Consider the following 12164-nt stretch of genomic DNA (forward strand, 5'->3'; position numbering starts at 1 on the left):
CCGGATCTGTAAACCTGGGGTGACACCACAGCATATGACGATGGAAGGCAGAAAGACGACCCCCTGAGCTGAGTCTTCTGCAGGGCACCAGAGAGGTTGATTGAGCGAGGGTCTGGGGTGCTAGGGGCACCAAGCCGTGTCATGATATTAACATTGGGGAGATGGTAGTTTGCCCCACGGAGGTTTGGGTTCCTTGCCAGTGCATTAGACAGGTCCATTTTTTGGGGCGTAGTAGCAGTTTGAGAGCGGGTCATCATAGTTCCATCAAGCATGCGATAGTTTGCAGATCGAAGGTTCTGGTTGCGAAGTGCATTTGAAAAGTCAATAGAGCGTGACTCTGTGGTATCGCCAGATCCAGGCTGTCTAAATAGTGATGTGTCTGGGAGTCTGTAGGAGGCGCCATGCAGGGTGGTGTTTAGCATTGCACCAGAAATGAGAGGAGAGGCAGGAACATGTGTTTCCTTCCGTGGAAACAGTGATGACCCATTTGGGAGTTGAAACTTTGCCTTACGCATGTTAGCATTCATCAATGCACTAGATAGCCCCGGCGATGATACAGATACAGAACTCTCATCTTTTGGATGTGTAAGAACTGAACCGTCTGGTAACTGATACGAGGCATTGCGAACATTACGGTTGAGAAGAGCAGAGGATAGCAGAGAAGAGGATGGGGTAGCCAGCTCGGGTGTTGGTTGAGCGCTTGTAACAAAAGCTCCATCTGGAAGCCGGAATGCAGTTTTACGTATATTGGGATTTAGCAGTGAAGAGGAAAGCATTGGTGAAGAAGGGGAATGTGCAGGTGTGGGCTCTGCTCGAACTGAAAGAGTGCCATCAGGCAAACGATACGTAGCCTGACGCAAACTTGGATTGAGCAAGGCAGAGGACATCATTGAGGACGAGCTGAGTGGTGGACCTGGGGAAGTTTCAGCAGGTTCAGTTCTGGTGACCAATGAGCCATTAGGTAGACGATATGTGGCCTGCCGTAAACTAGGATTCTGCAGGGCATTGGTGAGCAAAGATGGTGACAACCTCCCACCAGCACTGAGACCACCTACTGCATCAGAAGTAAGTGGCGGTTCAGCAGGGCCCTGGGACATTGTAAAAGTACCGCCAGGAAATCTGAACATGGATCCCTGGATTTGAGAGGTTCGCAGTCCACCAGAGAGAAGTGAGGAGGTTCCTTTTGTGGTCACTTGTTGAGGGCTGGTGAGGGGACGGGTGGGAGAGACAGAGAACCTATGGGAGAGATGCTGCTGAAGTGGCGAGGAAGCATTACGGACGTGAGAGTTCAGCATAGCGGAGGACAAGTGAGGGGAGGGTGGTACCGATGGGGCAGGAGGGTGTACAGCCTGTGGGGGTGAGAGGACAGTTGTATAAAGGTTGGCATTGCGTTGTAGAGGAGATGAGTATGAGGCATTGCGCAGTTGGGAATTCTGCAGTGCACTGGATAAACCAATAGTGCCATACGGGTTTATCACCTGGCTCATTTGTACATCAGTTGTTATCTCCTCCTGCCCACCATGTATGGGGGAAGGGCCTCTATGTGAAGGTGTGGCGATGCTTGCATTCTGCAAATAAAGATTCTGCTGTGCGCCAGGAAGAAGAGAGGGCGGAACAGAAGTACCTACAAAATGTGGGTGTGGTAAAGCATTTGCAAGCATTGGTGATGGGCCTGGTTTCATTGTTGTGTAGACATGCTGGTTGACATTATGAGATAGTGGGAGAGGGCCAGGCAGAAGACTCGGGTGAGGCAAAGGAGGTTGAAACGATGTTGGTCTGAAACTCTGGGAAGATATTGGGTGTGATACATGTTGCATGGGAGAGGCTGAGCGGAAGGGCAGAGGTGATTGACGGTGCTGTGGTTGGGGAGATGGAGGGCTGCTCTGCAGCCTACGCACTGATGGTTGGGGGGAAAGTGGGGCGCTCTGTTTCAGAGGAGGCTGTGGAGATGGGGGAGGCACTGGGGGAGGTACTCTGAATGACTGCCTAGATTGAAGAGAGGGTTGGTTTCTGGGCATACGAACTAGTGGCTGACCCCTACCTACAGGTCGGTGGAAGCCTCTTTGTGTACCAATTCGCTTTGACTCCCTTAACCCTGTTGGCCGGGAACCTGTCCTAGCTAACATGGGTGTTCCAGCTATTCCCCGAATCTGTTCTGAGGGAGGGGCTGGGGCACTACGGATAGAGGACCTGAATGGTGCTACATGCTGAGTGACAGGAGGTCTATGTCTACTGTGTTGCTGTACGTAGGGGTTAGCTGGAGAGGGTTTAACTGCCCCCATGGGAACATGGCTTCGACGTCCAGCAATCCCTCTCAGCCTGCGAGTAGAGGACCGGTGTGTGAGGGGGCGAGCGTTGGCATGCGATGGGGACGGGGATGGAGGACGATGTGGGGAGGCAGGACGAAAGGATTGAGGAGAGAACTGATATCTCTCATCTAAAGGTGGACTTGGTCTTTGTGGGGTTGTTAATGGAGGCGAAGTGGAGCGCCTCATCTTGGATTTTTGTTTCTGACCTTTAAATAAATGTGGTCTGGGAGATGGCAATGGTACTGCATCCGGAGGAGGGAGCTGTCTCAAGGATACTCTTGAGGAAGGTGGTGGGCTGTTTCTCCTCCTCACTGACACCCTGGGTGAAGCTAGGGGGCTGGCAAGTGGGGACTGGGGACGGACCATTGATGGAGCCCTACGCAATCCAGCATCCATCTGTCCCCTTTTTAGGGATGGCTGAGCCCTCGTCGCCATCCCTCTCCTCTGCTGGGGTATATAAGCAGGTGGGCTGCTTGGTCTCCGCCTGCCAGATGGGGAACCCAGCCTTTGGCTTGCCATTGACGCTCTGTGAGCCTGGCCTCTTTTTTGTAAGCGAGGGGAGAGGTAGGGTTCTGTTCGGAAGTCCATATGATGACGTGAGAGGTGGGGGGGAGGAGGTGGCATCCCCCTTACTGATCCTGGCCTTTGTGAAAGCTGTGGAGATGAAAGAGGACTCATTCGTCGCATTGGCCTCGGTGATGTCACTGGGGAATACATGAGTGGAGGCATCTGCGACTGCATTGGTGACTGTATCGGGACCATTGGGGGCATTTGTAGCATTTGGGGGTCTTGGGAAAGGGGCGGTTGTTGGAGTAAGGGAGACGTCAACAAGTTAGGAGAAACAAATAGAGGTGTGTGACTAGGCTGAGGATAAAATGCATGTTCCTGTTGCTCATACATAGCTGGGGGGGCTTGTCTTGGAAGAGGGGGTACTTGTTGTTGGTTCATGCCAATGGGGTGATAAGACTGTGCCAGAATCCGTGCGGGAGGGGGCTGTTCAAACTGTACATCTGGCATCATTTCTAGATTGTTGTTCCCAACAGCTGAGAAGGGAGGTAGAAAGTGTGGGGAAGGAAGAGGAAGAGGAGGATGAGGAGGTGGGAGGTTTTCCAGCTCTCGTCTGTCATTTCCAAACAATCTAACCTGGGGTCTGGGGACCCTAAATGGCTCAGCAAGAGGGTAAGACATCTGCTCGTATCCTCCATACATGTATCCTGTCTCAGCCAGCTCCGGCACAGAATCCACATAAAAGTGCTGCTGAGCGGAGTTATGAAAGGCAGCAGGGTTTGTGTAACCCTGGATTGGGTCATTGTATGGGTCTGAAACAACGCCATAACCACCACTCATCATATAGTAAGGGTCTGACATTCCGTAGTAATAACCCATGTTGGAGTCAAGGTAATCTCCATGTAGCTCAGGCTCATATAGGTCATAAAAACCATAAGGCTCTGGCTCCATTGCATACAGCATGCCATCTTCGCCATAGTAATACTCCATCTCGCCGTCACCATAGAACTCTTCAAACTCATCCTCATAATAGCCATATGGGTGACTGTAATAATACGCATCATCATCTTCATCATAGTAAAAGTCGTCTTCATAATAGCGATTATCCTCATCGTCATAATAACCATATTCATCTTCCCATTCATCGTCTTCATAGTAATCAATTTCCTCTCCATATGCGTCATATGGGTCATGGACCATGCCTCTGGGTCTCATCCTGTCATGGTAATATTCCTCATATGCATAATCATCATCATCATCATCATCATACTCATAGGCTTGATTGTAATAATGCATTTGCCTTCCTCCAGCATCTCTATTGGCAAAAGACAGACGTTTCCGTTGGCGTCCTCCTGCTCGTGTCCCCAGCCGACCTTGACCTTTAGCAGTCAGGAACCTCCCAGTCAACCAGTTTGCTGCTGCAGCTATCCTTCCCACCAACGAGCTTTTATTCCTGAACCCTGACTCTGCTTTCTTTTTCCCAAACATGCCTTTTAACTTCCCACCGAGTCCCTTTGCATCTGTTGCCATTTTCCCCTTGCTCCCTAAACTGGTCAGACTTATTGTCTTTTTAGGTGCTGTAGTTTCTTGTGCAGTATCTTTTTTTCTATTGAATAAATTAAAGCCTGATAAGCCAATTTTTTTACCAGCGCTGGGTGATTTACCGCCAAACCCCGCAAACAGTTTGCTGGTGCCTAGAAGAGGCTTGCCACTGGCAGCAGGCTTCTTTTTCTTAGACAGTCGCAGGAAGAGGCGGGACGTGCTTTTGAGATTTCTTTTTGGTTTTGCTTTTTCTGGCTGTTTTTGCTTAGCAGGCAAACCAAAAGGAGAGGCCCTCCCTGTGAGGCCTGTGAGTGCTTTGGAGGCTCCTTTCAGGTGGGACCTTGCACCTGCTGTTTTTGGTGCTTTTACTGCAGCCATGGTATTCTTCTGTGCTTCTGCAGCAAAGCTCATCATGGCTTTAGAGGCTCCCTTGATGTGAACATCACTCATCTTTTTCAGGTTTACGGCACTCATGCCTTTCTTAATCTCTGGCTTCTGCTTCATTTCCTCCTCCTCCTCATCGTCATCTTCATCATCATCAGATGGAGGCGGTTGTTTAGGAGGTGGCTTAAGTCCTTTTACGGCCATGGCCTTAGATGCACTTTTCAAAGCAGCTTTCCCTTTACCTTTATCCACCTTCTTGCTAACCACCTCTTTCTCACTGTCATCCTCCTCTTCCATCTCAGTCACCTCCTCTTCTTCCTCCTCTGAACCCTCCTCTGACTCACTGACAGGTTTCTTTCCCTTTCCCTTCTTCCCATCATCCTTCTCTTTCCCTTTGGCTGGGGGCCCCTCTGCTTTCTTTCCTCCTTTCCTGTCATCTTTTCCTCCCTTTTTATCATCCTTGCCTCCCTTCCTTGGCTCCTCTGACTTGCCTTTCTTGGCAGCTGATTTTGAGTCGCCTTTTTTAGGTGGCATTATGTTTAATACCTCAAATCATTCTAAACACAATGAGAAAGAAGTTCTGAAAATGTGCTAAAGCAGGGCGCTATCGATGCTGATGTCTTCTTGCAAAGAATCCTAAAAGTGCCGACATCCTTTCATTGCTAGTTGCTTTAACATCTTCTTGCCTTCCTCCATTTAATCTGACAGTGACACCACAGAAACACACAGTGTGACACAGTTTGCTCCAAGTTGGTTGCGCTACAATGCACACGTAGACAAATGGAAACCACACTCCTTCAAAAACCGATCTAGTAAGCGAGGCTGAATCTCAGGATCGGCGCTCACTCGCATTTCAGTACGTCTTTCCGTTTTATCATCGGGGCTGCTTCTCAATTTGTCAACAAAAAAAAGACAATCCTGGTGGAAGCTCCATTTAAAATATGAAGCAAAAGGATTCTTGAAATAAAATTGTCACATGTGAATATTCATCTTCTTACTGGTTGCATTCTGTCTCAGTTTTACCCGCTTGTTACCTCTGGCTCACAGTCCATCCATCATAAGTCAAAAAATATATACTTGTAAACTCCGGGACTTGCTCCTCGTGACAGGATTGTAAATACGCTCCCAGGAAACACAATGCATAAAATACCCTCCTATCCCAGCGTTTGTGTAGTCCTTTGTGTGTCTCCTTTTGTTAGTGCATCCTGTGAGTCCGAAAGTGGATCCTCATCTTGGCTGCCACGCCAACTTTGGCAGGATGTCCCCCTAATAAGGAGAACTGATGTGTGTGCACCAGTCTTAGCCTTCAGCGGTGTCTTTGACAGTGACCATGTATGCGAGTTGCAATCGTGGTTGTAACCGCCCACATTTACGTCAGCTTGCCTTTTTGACCTCATGCAACCTTCTGCATCTCTCTCTGGTTACTCCCCCTCTGCCCATTCACCGTTAGCCTCATCCTTGTTGCATGTGCTATGCATGTATGAGCACACGTATTGTATGTCTGTGTTAGCATATCAATCTCAATCAATGAATCACTAGTTATAGTCGCAAAGAGCTGCTTAACGTACCAGCAAAATTGCCTCGGAGTAACTCTATCTGCAGCCTGCCTCCTTTATGAATAATGCAGGATGGCTGAGCTGTCGCTAAACTGTGTCTGAGAGGCAAAGCCATGCAGCGCCAAAAAATCCACACACACACACCTACTAACATTAGCACCATTGAGCCAATCTGTGGGTGATATAATATAATATAATATAAATATAAATATAAGCATTCATATGTATGTGCACACACCAGCAGTCCAAGATACAAGATAGCATTTCACACCTTAGTCTTGTGATTCTACTCAACTAACTGAAGTTATGACTTTTTACTTAAGTGGCCAACAACATCTGACAATTATTAGAATTAACTAAATTAAATTAAGCAATGGCAAATGAGGTCATTGGACATCATTAGAATTGTTATAAAAGATGTCAACTAATAACTGTGTCTACTGGAATGATAAAGATTCAAACAAGTGATTAAGAATAATTCCTAATGTGTGCTTATGTTTCCATGTCAAAAGATGATGTCGTTTAAGTGGATGTGGTATTTCATAAATGGCTGATGTTAATTCATTGATGGTGGGCTGATGTTCCAGGAGGTCATCTCAATGGCAGATATGAATGTTTAATGACTACTCAGTGTTCTGCCGACACAGCATGGATGAAACATTCACCTCTGGTCATGATAAATATATCACAAAGGGCCGACGTGTCCTCGCCTGATCCTTAACCAATGTATTATGCATATAGGCTGAGGTCAGGAGTTAACAGTCAGACACCACAGAAAAGATGGAGGAAGACAGCAAAGTAAAGAAAAAAACAAATAATAATTCCAGAAAACAAAAACTAAAATTGTCACGAAATGCATGAATCACAACCAAAATGTTAAAATATTTGGTTATCATAAAGAAAAGCAAAGATCTTGACTGATTAATTTTCCAGTGAATAGGTTCCACCTCCTTCTTTTGGTGAATGGAGTCAGAAGGAATCATGTTCGTGACCTTCACATATCGTCCAAGGGCGATGACCACAACAAAAAGCTAAACTGCCTGCCAGCTACATAGCACTAACAACGACAGCAGTGTCAGCATCATCTAACTGCCGATGGAGATGAGAAGACAAAGAAAAAGTTCAGAAGTCCCTCTGTTGTTGGTCGCCGCAGGCAAGGGATCTATTTGTGTTAAGTATCTGATGCCATCCTATAATAATAATAATAAAAGTCACCGCGCATAAATTAAATAATTTATGCGCGGTGTCAACAGTCGGTGTGGGAAATAAGGAGGAGCATCGTAGCTTACAGGCTGACAGAGAAGGAAACTGAGGGAAGGAGAGAAGGTGAGGCTGCACTCAGGTTTCCTGTAAACCTTTAAGTCCCATTCAGGTCTGAACCTCGGCTGTCAGATTACTGAGTGATGTAATCAGCTGCTCACACTTCAAAGACATGCCAGAGGATCAAACACCACTGAACACACGATAACAGGCCTGACAAGAAATTGGAAACAGTCTTTATTGTGTTTTGAGTGGTTTACCTGAAGGATAGATGCTGATCAGTAGAGATCGTATTATCCATAAATATCCACCAAGATGTCTGAGGCACACGCCGACTGTCTGGAGCAAAACATCTAACTAAAGGAAGCTCTGCTGATGTTTTATAACCCTCTCTGCACGCACACACACACACACCCACACGTTTTAGTGAAGCTTCATTGATTACCTGTACATCAGGACAAATGCACAATGGTGAGGAGAGCAGGTGTACACTATTGTTTAACATACTTTACATCATTCAGTGCATCATTAGTGCAGCGATTAGCAAACATCCTGCACTTGTACATGTGTTGTGTGTGTGTGTATCGCTACTTTGTCCGCAGGGCCTACACTTTATTGACACACACACACACACACACACACACACACACACACAGCATGTGGATAGAGCTTTTTTAAGTGCTGCCTAATCTCTCAGTGAACTAATGTACATGCCACTTGTAAAATATTAAGAGCAATAGAGAATAAACATTAGACCTGAATGTCCATATAAAAGCCTGGTAAGACGTTTCCACAAAGAATCATGGTTTCGATTCACCTGAATATTTCTAAATGATGATTGATGATTTAATGATGTTACTTTAGTAGCATAAAATTAAACTTGTGCTTGCGTGAGAATGAATGGCCGAGTGGCAGATTAGCGTTTCTCTGTGCTTCTGTTTGGGCTAAACAAACATTAGTGCACAAGAAGTGCAGAAAACAAGCATTTGTTGAAGGGCTTTAAAGAGCTATAGTGTACCATGAAAGCAAAGGTAGAACACACAATCTGTTCCAATGAAGGTAAACAGCTTGCGTTCAGACACACAAAACAACACTATTGATCTGTGTTTGCTTATAAGGCAGACTGTAAGGTCAATTATCAACTCCGTTCAAAAACACAGAGTCTTTGCACATTATGCTTTAGGATCAAAGCAGCTCTTCCCATCGATCGTGTTGTTGTGTTGTTTTTGTTCTATGTCGGGATAATTTTGCACCTGTTACTATATATACATATAATATATATTCTATATACCAATGACAAAATTTGTTTCAATTTCCCTCCTTTCTGAAACATGCAGGCAAATTAAAATTAAGAGATTTATATTCAGTCATAAAATAGAAAAATACTATTATATTATACTAATATTAATGTAGCTCTGTTTATAGGCTATAATTTCATTTTCTGCCTTTTGCCATCAATGTGAATCATTTGGCTGATAATGTATTAGTCCAATATATTAATGGCCAAATATTTTTATTATTGCCACATTTCAATTTAACTGTATCTAATAAAGTTAATATCTAACAATTATTTTTTATCGGTGAGTTGACTGTTAGCTGAATGACATTTCCCTCCAACCTTTATTGCTTTACTTTTTGGCCCATGTAGTTTGCAGACTGGCCCACCAGAGGGGAGAAGAGACAAGCGAATCAGGCTCCCTTATTGGTCTCTCAGATGATAGGGATAAGTATTGTTTTATTTTAGTTTTAATGGCCGATATCTCTTCTATAAGCTAGAAAATGCAGAATAATATTTAAAAGTTCCAAGTTCAGTTTGATGAGCACACACACACACACACACACACACACACACACACAAGTTCCCTTTGTACAACCGATCTTTTGCTTCTGACCACTAGAAACATGCAGTATATTTATATCCCCCTGTAGCTCTTTATTTTTATGCTGATTGTTATCATTATGACTTCAATCCTATCGCAACCTTCCCTCTCATAAAATCATAACTTCATTCTCATAGTGTTATGGCAGATTCAGTTCTCATAAAAATACAAATGTAATCATTGGTTATTGGAAGAAAAAGAATTATCAATGTGTCTCCAATATTCTGTCATAAATAATGTATTTTGGGCTTTTAAAAAAATAAATAAAAGTTAGCTGTTAAAATATTTACCAGTTAAACACCTGTAAAGTAAATGATCAAATTATCACTGCAGCTTTAAAAAAAAAAACACATTTTATTGAAGGGCTTCCAGTTCCTGTTTTTGAGAACTGGTAGCCCCCCACACACACACACACACACACACACACACAACCATAGCCATGCCATATGGAGCCAAGCAGCATCAAGTGTCAAGCCTGCTCCACATAATGTACACCCAGTCGACCGTACCTTAATTTTACTTCTTTCACCAGCACTATTATCCCTCCATCATTCCTCCTCTCTTCAGGTTATTCCAAGGCAGGATCTCTCCATCCACGACCAAGTCCAGCAAGGCATTTCAAAGGCATCTTCCAGGCCAGCAGTGTCAACTCCCAGCTCCCCCCCCCCTCTCTCTCTCACTGGTAAAGCCTCCTACTCTGCTCCCCTCTCTGAGACTGAAGAGATGCTGGTGAATATTTAATGTTGCTATTGTGCTTGTGTGTGTGTGAGAGTGAATGGGGAGCTTTAGTTAGGAGCCCATGCTTCCTGGACAGCTGGCCTCGGAGACAACGGCACAACATGGCTGAGCGCAATGGGGAGGAGGCGGCACTGACTGATCCTCACCTGCTTGCACAGCTGAGTAAGAGGTGGTGAGTAGTAGTAAGAGACGCTAGATGCTTGCATCACGGACTCCTGTCAACAAGGTCATTTTCATAGAGCGAGATCCAACAGAGGAGCATGCTCATCTCAAGTTGTAGTTTTATTACATTTCTAAGAAGTGAAGAACCACAGAACTCAATTCATCAAGCACCATCAAAGCCACATCAAGCTGTGCCTCAGTTCATTTCTATGAGGTTTACTTCATATCAGGCATCCTTCAACGAGACTATTGCTCATGCACACGTTGTGGCGTCATTGATTTCTGACTGAATCTTTTCCCACAAGTGTTGCACGAATACGGCCTCTCGCCCGTGTGGGTCCTAATGTGGCGTAAGCATAGAAAAAAAAAAAAAGAAAGGACATACGATCATACAAAACTTTATTGTAAATTAGTCTAGGAAATAAAGAACCACAGACATTCTCAATTCATTACACAGCATAACCATTCCACCCACGTTCATTTGCATGTTTACTTTATATCACATACCCTTCAATGTGACTGTTGCTCATACACACTTGTGATGTCAGTTAATCAACATATTGAACCACCTGCTCCACACATTTATGACTTCTCAACGCATGTTAAAATAAACCACCAGAATGCGATCGGCCACACGTTTTGAAAATACAAGGCTACTTGTGCGCTTTGACACGTTCACAAATGAGAAACGATGAAATGTCTTAACAAGCGCCTGCCTTCTTACCTGTGTGGGTTCTCAGGTGGAGTTTTAATTGAGCGCTTTGAAAGGAGACCTGTATGGGTTTTAACGTGGTTCGTCAAACTCTGCTTATGTGCGAACTGTCTGCCGCATTCTTGACAACAAAAAGGTTTCTCGCCTGTATGGATCCTCAGGTGGATTCTCAGCTTACAAGACTTTCTGAATGTTTTCCCACAAATGTTACAAGAATGCGGCTTCTCACCCGTGTGGATTCTTGCATGAATTGTCAAGTATGATTTCAAGATGAACCTTTTCCCACACGTGTTGCACAAATATGGTTTTTCGTCAGTATGGAGCTTTAAATGCTGTTGAAATACTTTCATGTATGCAAATCTTCTCCCACAGATGTCGCACCTGTGCGGTTTCTCACCCGTGTGGGACGTCAGGTGCATGTTCAGTTTTGATTGAGACACATAAAGTTTCCCACAAGTGTCACATTTACAATTCTTTTTCTCTGTATGTTTTTTACCGTCACTCTCTGACGTGGTGGAGCCGTTGCCCTTCTTCCTGTGAATTGTTCTTGTACATTGTCTTTCTGTTGGTTTCTGTTCTGCATTTGAAGTTGATTTTGAGCTTCCCTGCTTGACACTTTTCTGGTTTTGCCTCTCAGCGACACTAAAGTTGTCAGAGGGAGAACGGTGCTCACTTTTGCAACTTCTTTTCTTTGTCTTCGGCTCTGAATCTTCTCTTGACGAGTTTCCATGTTCACCTCCTGTCAGATCTTGACTACCAGCTGCATCTGAGTTGTTAGTGGGAAGTTGGTGATCATTGCCGAGTTCTGGATCACAGTCATCACTTTCCTCGTGAGCAGGAGTTACCACAAAGGTAATAATCTCCTCCTTTGGAACAAACTGCTCTTCCTCCACAGCAATGCAGAGTTCCTCCTCTTCCTCTTCCTGTTTGATATGTTCAGATTCTATTTCCTCCTGGTCCACAATGGAGTTACTCTCCCTGTACATACAGATCTGCTCAGTGAGAACCTCCTCCTCCTCCTCCTCCTCCTCCTCCTCCAATAGGACATGTTGCAGAGGGAGCTCTGGAGGGATGGACAAACAAAAACAAACAGGCAGTTAAACAGGATAATGTT

The sequence above is a fragment of the Brachionichthys hirsutus genome, unplaced genomic scaffold, assembly GCF_040956055.1.
Source record: "Brachionichthys hirsutus isolate HB-005 unplaced genomic scaffold, CSIRO-AGI_Bhir_v1 contig_850, whole genome shotgun sequence".
Lineage (NCBI taxonomy): Eukaryota > Metazoa > Chordata > Actinopteri > Lophiiformes > Brachionichthyidae > Brachionichthys > Brachionichthys hirsutus.